Source organism: Dendrobates tinctorius, unplaced genomic scaffold (genome assembly GCF_039654945.1).
Source record: "Dendrobates tinctorius isolate UK_male_01 unplaced genomic scaffold, ASM3965494v1 ptg000180l, whole genome shotgun sequence".
Taxonomy (NCBI): Eukaryota; Metazoa; Chordata; class Amphibia; order Anura; family Dendrobatidae; genus Dendrobates; species Dendrobates tinctorius.
The window spans coordinates 513,267-525,495 of NW_027361847.1; positions in this window are offsets into that span (position 1 = coordinate 513,267).

The window sequence follows — 12,229 nt, forward strand, 5'->3', positions numbered from 1 at the left end:
TATATTTCCTCCTCGCCCTCAGAAGGTACTATGACAACAGAGATGATGGTTGATGAGGTACCTGAGGGTATACCGGTGCTTGTTAACAGTGGAGCAGAAGTCAGTCTGGTGGATGCTCAGTTTGTCCAGACTCATGGTCTGAGTGGTGAGATGCCGGACAAACCCATAAGCGTCCAGACCATTAACTCTGTCCCACTGAGCCAGGGGGGTTAAACCAAGTCGTAGAAGATATTGAGCTGCATAGCGGACATCAGGATGTGTCCCAGCCATACTACGTCTTGGAGGGAAATCCAGCACCTATCGTTGTGGGCCCCCTTGGTCTAAAAAACACAACCTGTTCTTAGATTGGCGGACTAGGGAAGTAGTCAGCTGGGAGCAGTCGTGTGAGGGCTGCTGCCTAGGGGCTACTGTCTCTGCCGTCTCTCTACAAACGTCCCCTTCCTCTCCAGTGGTAGCAGCTGAGGTGCTGCAGGAGAGTAGGGGCAAGGCTCAACCCTTGCCATTAGCCAACCCTGAGAGGCACAGACCTCGTGGTGGAAGGGGTTGGAGGGTGGTGTTTCCCTTGGTGAATTGCGGGGGTGTGAGTGTGGTGACACAGGGGGACACCTCTGTTGTCAGTTCCAGAGAGTTCACCGTGTTGTGACAAATGAATGTGTGGCAATAAATGTTCAGGTCCCAACCTGTGTGTGAACGAGCATGTATGGGTGGCCACCAAAAACATCCAGTGGAAGTGTGTTGCGGGGGTCTGGAATTCTCAGGTTATCGGGCCGTATCTGGTGTCGGCTATCCAGGGCCCAGAGACTTACCAGCTGGAGTTTCCCACATACTTGCCCATACACATCTCGTTCACCAGATCGGCGCTTTGGAGATGGGTGGTGCCTCCGGAACATACATTGCCAATACCAGCGGTGCTCGTTTATCATAAACCTGAAGTGCAGGTAGTTGCTGGGGTGAAGTCTGGACCTGGGCGTCCCCGCTGTAGGTGGTTCCCTGATGAGGAGCGGTCTTGAGGGTCCAGAGGCCCCTCATTAAGGGGAGGGTACTGTCATGATCCATGCTGGATCATGACAGATAAAAAGCACTAGTAACCTTTTTTTCCTTGCACTGTGGTGATAGCGTCTTTTTGGGATTCCAACCACGGTGAAGGGAGCAGCTGGCTGAGATGTGAAGCCACTGCAGAAACCTGGTGAAGTTAGCAGCTGGCTTGAAGGTTGGAGCCACTGCTGAAACTGGTGTTGAACTCTGGCTGCCCGGTGTCCGCAGCAGAGTGAGATGGTGAAGGTGGCAGCTGGCTCTGAGGTGTCGAGCCACTGCGAAAAGTTAATCCGGTTATGCACTCTGCTGCCTGGTGCTGCAGCAGAGCAGTGCCAGTGCCTGCTCCACCCAGCTCCCTAGCAAGGGATAGGTGTAGGGTGTGCTAGGGTGACAGGTATCCTGATCGGTGCCTGGTGCGGAACCGGCCTAGGGATCGTTAGGAGTGGAGGGACACTGACAGGGGAGTGCAGGAGGTCTCCACGTCTCCGTTCCCTATCGCAGGACCCACCGTTGTAACTGTTGCCCCTTTCCTCGTGTCTTGCTGTTTCAGTTACACGTGCCGTGTCTTGTCATTTTAGTTACCGGCCTACGGGTCATGTCACACAGGACAGGTCCACGTGACATAATCCAAGAGTTATTCAAGGGTTAAATAAACACACACAAAATAAGAACAAAGTATTTTAATGAAAGAATACACTACACAGTGTTTAAATCTTTATTATACTCCTAATTCCATATCTACGCCATTGTTCTCCTGTAAAAAATTATAAAATAATAAACCAACAATATCCATACCTGTCCGGTGCTCAGTCAAGTCCCACGGCGTAAATCCATGTTGGGGGTTAATCAGTTTACAGCCAGAGCGATGCTAATACAGCCACTCCGACTGTAAACTACTGGGGAATGAATGGAAGCAGCCGGCTGACAAAAATTGCTCCTAAGGGCATGGTCATTCCACTACATGTCAGTGGCCCACCTCCTGAACTCTGAGCCATACTCCTCTGTCGGCCCCCCCTGCTTGATTTTATGAAGTCAATATTCCGCCAGGCAGACTCCATCAGGATCCCCATACAGCAGCGCCAATGCAGCAAAAACTCATCCATGACTGTAAAGATGGTGAACCGGTCGGCAGGGAGAAAGCCCAGGATTGGGGATCACCCTTGAGAAGGGAGACCATAATCCCCACACACTGTTCCTCACTGCCTGAAGAACGAGGGTGAAGCCTGAAATATAGCTTGCAGGCTTCTTTAAATACTACAAACTTATCTCTCCCTCCAGAGAAACGGTCAGGGAGAGATATCTTGGGTTCCAGTTGAGCATGCAACTGAGCCAAGGCTCAGATTCCAGTCAACTTCTGAAGCTGCTGCATCACCTGACACTGCAGAGCCTTAAGCTCATCAGTGAGGGTCTGGATCAGTTTGGCAAAGGCCTGCATTTGAGCCATGGCTCACCGGTAAAAATGTGACGGTTGGTGATAATGTCACGAACTGAGTCGACACAACGGACGGTCGGTCAGCTAACGGCACAATACACATACAACGGGGATGGTATAGGTGAGAGGAAGGCCCTACCAATAGGGAATGAGTTAACCCAAAAGGAGGGCATCCAATAAAGGGGCTCATCCTCAAAAAAACTAATGAAAAACAAAGAAGAGTGAAAACCAGAGCTTTATAAATTAATCAATAATTGTATTACAAGGCTAAATATTAATATCACTTAAAGACAAAAATTTAGCAAAAAATTAAAATGCAACAGGAGGTGACACCCAAGTGCCACGTCAGAGCCTGTCCCTGTACTCACCTATGCGGGTTCTTCCCCCCGCCACCATCAAGATACCTCGTCCCTAATAGTCACCTGTTACTGCCCTGGCTAGTGCCCTGGCCGGCAAGGAGCACTAGCCTCACCTCTGCAGAATAATGCACACAGGGGGAAGTGACAAACACCAAAGGGACAAGTTAACAATAACACCACACTTAGCTTATGTACACCGCTGCTAAGCTCCACACCGCAGATAACAACAGCAACTGGACTCCAAACACCAGACGTAGCTGACACCAGAGAGCTGCTCCTGCTAGGCTGGTCTCCAGAAAGGAACTGTATCACCAACAGTCATCTGTAGTGTTGAGCATTCCGATACTGCAAATATCGGGTATCGGCCAATATTCGCTGTATTGGAATTCCGATACCGAGTACCGATATTTTTACAATATCGAATACCGGAATCGGAAGTTCCCATAATGCAATGAGCCAGTGTTGTGGCTGTGATTGGCTGCTGAAATGATGTCATCATGATGCGCGGTCTGTGCGCATCATGATGCGCGGTCTGTGCGGGCCTGCCGGGGGTCTGTGCGGGCTGCCGGGGGTCTGTACGGGCCTGCCGGGGGTCTGTGCGGGCTGCCGGGGGTCTGTGCGGGCCTGTCGGGGGTCTGTGTGGGCCTGTCGGGGGTCTGTGTGGGCTGCTGGGGATCTGTGCGGGCCTGCCGGGGGTTGTGTATGTGTGCAAGCATCGTCCGATGGGACTACAAGTCCCATCGGGCGATGCCTGCTACAATGACAGTGATTGACACATTAGCCAATGATGGGACAGTAGTAGTCCCATCATCCGGCTAATGTGTTGAATGTAAAAAAAAAAAAAAAAACATACATACTACATACATACATACTACATATATACAACATTCATACAACATACATACATACTACATACATACTTCATATATACAACATACATACATTCTCATGTACAGCACCATGGAATCAATGATGCTATATAAATAATAATAATACTACATATGTACTACATTCATACAACATACATTCTACATAATACATACAGTACATACATACAAAACTGTGTCGAAATAACAACACAACCTCCTTTATCTGACGAATTGTCAGTCCTTGATTAGATTGTGAATCTTTAGTAGCCTGGAGTTGGTCTCTGTTCAGATTACTGCCATAGTTGTTACTCTGAATTTCAGCATGCAATTTTTTTTCAAATCCCGTTCGACCAAAGTCTGGAAAAGATCTAAACAAGGATCCCTTGATGGGAGAGGGTAGTATGTTGAATTTGATAAAGGGACCTGTACATCCTTATCCTTTATTGTGTCTTCATCATTATTTTCATCTTGGAGAGAAGTTAGCGTTAATAAAGTACATTGTTCCATAAAGGAGGAAGATGCATTATTTTCCTTGATGGATTCTAATTCCCTCTTCTTAAAATCAGACGTATTTTGATTATCCGCAAGAAAATGTCTTTTTACAGCAAGCAGACGAGTAAATTTATTAACATCTTTGATCGTTTCAAATAAATTGAAATTACAAGTAGGAACAAAACTCAAACCTTTGGCCATATCTCAACTTGTATGGAGGATGGGATAGTAGGAGTCAAAATGATAACACTATCCAGGCATCGAACTAATGGTATTGTCTGTATTTCCTGTCCCTCCTGGGATATCTTCTCCATTCCGCTCTTGTTGGCTCTGTGATGTACAATGTCTGTGAGGTATGGGGTTTTGTCCACAAAATATGATGTTTTCTGTTGTAACTTTCCAGAAAGATCCGGCAGATATGACAATCCAGGCTGCTAGCTCTGCAGCTTCATCCCTCCTCCCTTCACACACACACAGAGCAGTGCCACCCCCCCTCCTCTACAGCCTGTGTTCGCACTAGTAATAGGAGACCCCCTGCTGCTACAACCATTTGTTTCCTTCTCTCCTCTTCAGAGCGGGAAAAACTTCTTTGTTTGAAACGAATAAAACTATGAGAGACTATACCATAAGAACCAAATACCCTAGAGATATGAAAATCACATTTTTGTAATCCGGGCGGTCACAGCGTCGCTGCCGTGGTTCTGGCGAAGCGTAATCCTTTCAGAACCTGAGATATGTGTTCCAGCTAAACGGTGTATCAGAACTACTGCATATTTGGTCTTGAATTATTGTACTCAACAAATCACAACCAATGATGCCCTATATGTGTCTGTGCGGGCTGCCCCCACGGAGTTATGATTAGTATAAGTTTTCTAGTGTAATTCTACATCCAAAGGAGAGAGGTGGGATTAACCCAGCATGCATCTCTCCGTGATGTCACATAGCAAGTCTATAAAGCATTTCCTGGACAAAACCAGAGCAGAACAGCTCAAGTCGTCGTGCTAGAAAGATCCCCAGATGAGCGGAGAAGTGCATCTCCGCCTCCACCCACCTTAGCCGCATGGTCTGCCTAAGGAACAATATGGAACTGTGAGTGTAATCTCTTTGTTTTCTCCACTTTTATTTTATACCTGTACTGTACATATTTTATGTCTCAATTTTATAGCAACTTTTATCTGTAATCACTGTCCTCTTTCGGAAAATAAATGAAATAATTATTTAGATCTGTCTCTATGCTCTAAGACTCGAACTATACGCCTTTGATAGATAATCGCTACTAATTCAAGGGGTTTGCCACGGACCCTCTTAATTTAACACTGTGAATTAAGTAACCGTGACTGGTGGCAGCGCGTTGTGCACGGCTATTGCGGCTTGCTGGCAGTCTAGAAGGGTCTTATATAGCTGAATAAGGGTCTGCGGCACCAGCATTCATAATTCCCTCACTGCAGAAGCCTAATTGCTGGTTCACAACAGGCAGCCCGTCCGGCGACCAATTATCCTAGGTGCAGTTCCCTGACTGACCTGAGGGTAAGGGGGGCGCCGGAGAGCTGCAAGTTCCAAAGTGGAACTGAGAAAGTGGGATATACATAAATCCCCGCAGTACTTGGAAGATTGATAGCAGTGGTGGGGCATCCAAATTAAACTCCCCCTGCGGCAAATTGTAGAGCGAGATTAGCTTGCTGGATATTTTTGGTCACATGGTGCCAGTGTTGGGATAACTAAGATAAGCCCCACTGCGCCTGTGATAGCCGTGTGCCGGCATTGTGTCACGCCCCTCCGTCCGCTGATACACCCGTGTCAGTGGTGGGATTGTGACATAGTGGTGACACAGGGTCCGCTGTCCGTCGCGTTTTGGTGGCAGCGGGACCCCCCGTTAGTCGCCTCCGTAAGTGGACAAACGGCGGTGGGCTGTTCGTCACATATTGGTGGCAGAGCGGTGGGATAATCCTAGAGCATTAGTGATTTGGTTTGAGCAATCATTCCTCTCACTAAAAACCTGCACGGTTCCTGCGGGAATCCTGCATCATAGGTTTTGGAGAACAGACTCAGTGGTTACTAGTTCTGAGACATTTGTGTGTACGTACAAGTATTCCCTCCCATTTCTTCGTTTTTCTTTTTCTATCTTTTATTTGGCAACCATGGCGGCAAAAGGAGAGCCTTGGTACAACCGGCAGACAAAGGAAGTTCTTGCTGGGTTATGCACGTACCAAGGCCTTGACGCCACGAACAAAAACAGAGCTCAAATGATCGCAGCTCTAGTGCAGCTGGACAACGACCAGAATCCAGCGAGCGCAGAAGTTGGCCCAAGTGACAATGGGGCTGCAGCAGAGGCTCCACTCATGAGCGCGGGCCCCACATTCAACCAGAGCACGCTGGACCCCTACCTGCAAGCGGCCTTGGACGCACTCCCTGCCGAAGACCGTGACGGACGTCTGCAGCTGATCCAGCAAGCTCGAGAGAGAGCAGAGCAGCGAGCCGAGCGGGAGGCGGAGAGACGCGAGCGCCAAGCTGAGGCTGAGAGAGCAGAGCAGCGAGCCGAGCGGGAGGCGCAGAGGGCCCATGAACTGGAGGTACTCCAGCGGGGTGGGAATGCCCCCACAGCCAGAAGCAGTGAGCCCAGCAGTGTCCAGACTCCTAAACCCCGGCCAGAGCACTTTCCCGTGATGGAAAAGGATGGGGACTTGGACACGTTTCTGCGAGCCTTTGAGAAAGCCTGCAGACAGTACCGACTGCCCGAAGTACAATGGGCCAGGTACTTGACCCCAGGGCTAAAAGGCAAAGCTCTGGAGGCGTTTGCTTCTCTTCCGCAAGCGCATGATGATGACTATCGCGCCATAAAAGAGGCGCTGATCGCCAAATATCGGCTGACACCTGAGGTATACCGAAAGAAGTTCCGACACCTCCAACGTGGCCCACATGATAGCTACAGTGATGTGGTGCAAGGACTCAGGACCCACTTTGACCAGTGGATCCATGGACTGTCCGTTGAAACCTTTGAGCAGCTACGGGACCTGATGATCAAAGACCAGTTCCTGCATCTCTGCCCAGCTGAGGTCCGACAGTTCATCCTGGACCGCGAACCAACGAACGCGGACAAAGCGGTGCAGATCGCCGACAACCACGAGGCCAACCGGAAGCCCGAGACGCGGAGGCCAGTCGCCACCAGCTGGAAAGGGGGTAAGCCAGCAACCAACCCCAATGCCCCAGCTAGCCGTCCCTCCGGAGGCCCTGTCCCTGTTGCCAACAACAGGCCGGCTAATGACAGTCGCCTGTGTCACCACTGCCAGCGGCCTGGTCACTTCTTTTATGCCTGTCCGAACAGGCCGAAGAACCCCCCAGCCAAGGCCCCCGGGCCCAACGCCTCTGTTCTTTTGGTGGGAGGTGTGGTTGGGAGGGCTGACGACAACGTTCAACCTGTTCAGGTGGGGGCCCGTCTTGCTACAGGCCTCAAGGACACCGGGGCTGAACGAACCCTCATCCGTCCTGGACTGGCGGCCCCTGAAGAGTTTGTTGAGGGGAAAACCCTGACTGTCACCGGGATTGGAGGCACCCGTTGTCCCTTGCCAGTGGCACGAGTTTATCTCGATTGGAGTGCTGGGAGCGGGTTGAGGGAGGTGGGAGTGTCTGAAAACCTGCCCACTGATGTTTTATTGGGGACTGACTTGGGGCGGATGGTTGCATACTACGTCCCTGACACCCTTCCCCAAACTGATAATAAGGGTAACGTTAACCCTGATGATGATGATGATGATGACGGGAAACTGAATGTGTTACCTGCTAATGCCTTGATGAGTAATGATGCAACTAACAACCATTCTTTCCCCAGGTATGATGCTGATGTGAATGTACCAAAGCAAACTGATAACCATTCTTCTCCTAGGAAGGATGATGATGATGTTGATGTATCTGTGCCGACTGAACCCGTTAACCCTTTCTTTGAAGCGGTAGATGTGTCCACAGGTACCGAAGTGCTCAGCCCCGTCACTCTGCGGAGTGAGACGGCTGAGGAACCCCTGGCAGGAGTAAGCAACGGTGCTCAAGGGAATGGGGAGGTGCATGGGGACCATGAGGAAGGTAATGCCATGCAGCTGACCAGTGCCACCGAGGAAGGTAACTGGCCCATAAGTAGCACTGCTCCTGAAGTGTTGGGGGTGGATGGGAAGGTAGAGCCCAAGCCAGCACCGGCTGGTGGGTCTGTAGAAATCCCCAGGGAGACAGCATACATAGCAGCTGTCACACGCAGTCAGAGTGCCCAGATCGCAGGTAACGCACTGTCTTCTGGACCCTCTGCTGCTACAGGAGAGACTGAACCAGAGGTGAACCCAGAGCCGGTTCCAGAGGGTCCCAGTAAAGAGGGGACCCTGACGTCACTTCTGGCAGCCTCCAGCATGGAGTTCCAGGCTGCTCTGCACACAGATGCCAGCCTGGAGAAATTGAGAGGTCTCGCCGAGACGCCCACCTCCAAGTCTGATAAGGAGAGGGTGTTCTGGGAACGAGGAAGGTTGTACCGGGAGACAGTACCCGGAGATCCTTAAAAGGAGTGGTTGAGGGAAAGACAGCTGGTCGTCCCCTATCAGTTCAGAACCGAGTTGTTGCGGATTGCCCATGAGATTCCACTCGCTGGACACTTGGGGATCAGCAAAACAAAGGCACGGCTGTCTCAACACTTCTATTGGCCCAAGATGGGGACAGATGTAACACACTACTGCCGCTCCTGCGCCACCTGTCAAAAAGTGGGTAAGGCGGGGCCTGCTCTTAAGGCTCCCCTTATTCCTTTGCCGGTGATAGAGGAGCCTTTCCAGAGAATCGCGGTGGACATTGTAGGACCGCTGTCCGTCCCCAGCAGCTCCTGAAAGCGATACATTCTCACCATGGTAGACTACGCTACCCGGTACCCAGAGGCAATAGCTCTGTCTTCAACCAGGGCAGATAAGGTGGCTGACGCACTGGTGACCATCTTTTCAAGAGTAGGATTTCTCAGGGAGATGCTTACCGATCAAGGGCCCCAATTCATGGCTCGCCTAATGGAGGCTCTCTGTGAGAAAATGCAGGTGACGCAGCTGGTATCGAGTCCGTATCACCCACAGACTAATGGTTTGTGTGAACGTTTCAACGGTACCCTCAAACAGATGCTCCGCATACTGGTTGAGACCCAAGGGCGCGACTGGGAGCGGTACCTCCCACACCTGCTGTTCGCTTACAGAGAAGTTCCGCAGGCCTCGACCGGGTTCTCCCCCTTCGAGCTCCTGTATGGCAGGCGAGTCCGGGGACCCCTTGGGTTGATAAGAGAATCCTGGGAAGATGAGCCAAACCCCACAGAAGTGTCCATCGTGGATTATGTCATGCGCTTCTGTGACAAGATGCAGACCTTGACGCAGTTGGTGCATGACAACATGACGCAGGCTCAGGCTGACCAGAAGCGCTGGTACGACCAGAATGCCCGGGAGCGGACCTACCAGGTGGGTCAAAAGGTATGGGTGCTGGTCCCTGTACCAACGGATAAGCTTCAGGCAGCCTGGGAAGGCCCATACGTCGTCCACCAACAGCTCAACCCGGTCACCTACGTGGTCACGCTTGACCATGCTCGGGGTAGGCGCAAGACCTTTCACGTCAACATGCTGAAGGCGCACTACGAACGTGAAGCTTGCGTCCTACCGGTCTGCAATCTGCCAGAGGATGGGGAGGAAGATTCCCTCCTGGACATGCTGGCCCAGGCCAAGGCCAATGGGTCCATTGAGGACATGGAGATGAGGTGGTTCGCTCACCGTGTCCCAGCGGTTGCTGTTGATGGCCACCCTGGAACTCTTCCGGCCCGTGTTCACCAACCAACCGGGGAGGACGGAGTTAGCGGTTCATGAGGTGGACACCGGGAATCACGCCCCATTACGGCGAACACCCTATCGGATCTCTGAGACGGTGCAACAAGTCATGCGCCAAGAGATCGATGAGATGTTAAGGCTGGGGGTGATTCGACGGTCAAAAAGCGCGTGGGCTTCACCTGTAGTCCTCGTGCCTAAAAAGGATCGAACCACCAGGTTCTGCGTAGACTACAGGGGGCTCAACGCCATCACAACCTCTGATGCCCACCCGATGCCGCGCATCGAGGATCTGCTCGAGCGGTTGACAAACACCAACTACATATCCATCATGGATTTGAGTCGGGGATACTGGCAGATTCCCCTGAGCCCTGAGGCGCAGGAGAAATCCGCCTTTATCACCCCCTTTGGACTGTACGAGTCCACGGTCATGCCCTTCGGCATGAAGAATGCCCCTGCCACTTTCCAGCGGATGGTCAACCACCTGCTTCGGGGACTGGAGGAGTACGCAGTGGCGTACTTAGACGATATTGCCGTCTTCAGTTCCACCTGGGAGGAACACCTTCAGCACCTCCAGGAGGTGCTCAAGCGTCTTCACAAGGCAGGCCTGACCATCAAGCCGGGGAAGTGCCAGATAGGCATGCGCAAGGTCCACTACCTGGGGCACCGGGTAGGCGGGGGTTCCATGAGTCCGGAGCCAGAAAACGTGGACGCAATCGTGTCCTGGCCCACCCCCAGGACCAAGAAACAGGTGAAGTCCTTCTTGGGCACTGCAGGGTACTATAGGCGGTTCGTACAGGACTATAGCGCCCTTGCCAAACCCTTGACTGACCTCACCAAGCAGAGGCTACCCCAAACAGTCAACTGGACAGATGACTGTGAGGCGGCTTTCCAAGCTTTGAAAGCAGCCCTGTGCAACTCTCCAGTGTTGAGAGCAGTCGACAGCAGTCGCCCGTTTCTGGTACAGACCGACGCCAGCGAGTTTGGCCTCGGTGCTGTGCTTAGCCAGGTCGACTCGGGAGACCAAGAACACCCCGTGTTGTACCTGAGCCGGAAACTTTTGCCGAGGGAAGTGGCATACTCGACCATCGAGAAGGAGTGTCTGGCCATGGTGTGGGCACTGCAACGTTTGCAGCCCTACCTGTACGGGCGCGCCTTCACGGTGGTAACTGACCACAACCCTCTGAGCTGGTTGCACACAGTGTCCGGAACCAATGGAAGGTTGCTCCGCTGGAGCCTTGCCCTTCAACAGTACGACTTCACTGTAAAACACAGGAAGGGCAGTGAAAACGGCAATGCCGATGGGTTGTCCCGCCGGGGCGAATCCGCTGAGGTGCGCATGGCCGATTACCGAGAGGTAATGCCTCCTTAGCGCCCTCTTAAGGGGGGAGGTGTAATGTACAATGTCTGTGAGGTATGGGGTTTTGTCCACAAAATATGATGTTTTCTGTTGTAACTTTCCAGAAAGATCCGGCAGATATGACAATCCAGGCTGCTAGCTCTGCAGCCTCATCCCTCCTCCCTTCACACACACACAGAGCAGTGCCACCCCCCTCCTCTACAGCCTGTGTTCGCACTAGTAATAGGAGACCCCCCTGCTGCTACAACCATTTGTTTCCTTCTCTCCTCTTCAGAGCGGGAAAAACTTCTTTGTTTGAAACGAATAAAACTATGAGAGACTATACCATAAGAACCAAATACCCTAGAGATATGAAAATCAAATTTTTGTAATCCGGGCGGTCACAGCGTCGCTGCCGTGGTTCTGGCGAAGCGTAATCCTTTCAGAACCTGAGATATGTGTTCCATCTAAACGGTGTATCAGAACTACTGCATATTTGGTCTTGAATTATTGTACTCAACAAATCACAACCAATGATGCCCTATATGTGTCTGTGCGGGCTGCCCCCACGGAGTTATGATTAGTATAAGTTTTCTAGTGTAATTCTACATCCAAAGGAGAGAGGTGGGATTAACCCAGCATGCATCTCTCCGTGATGTCACATAGCAAGTCTATAAAGCATTTCCTGGACAAAACCAGAGCAGAACAGCTCAAGTCGTCGTGCTAGAAAGATCCCCAGATGAGCGGAGAAGTGCAGCTCCGCCTCCACCCACCTTAGCCGCATGGTCTGCCTAAGGAACAATATGGAACTGTGAGTGTAATCTCTTTGTTTTCTCCACTTTTATTTTATACCTGTACTGTACATATTTTATGTCTCAATTTTATAG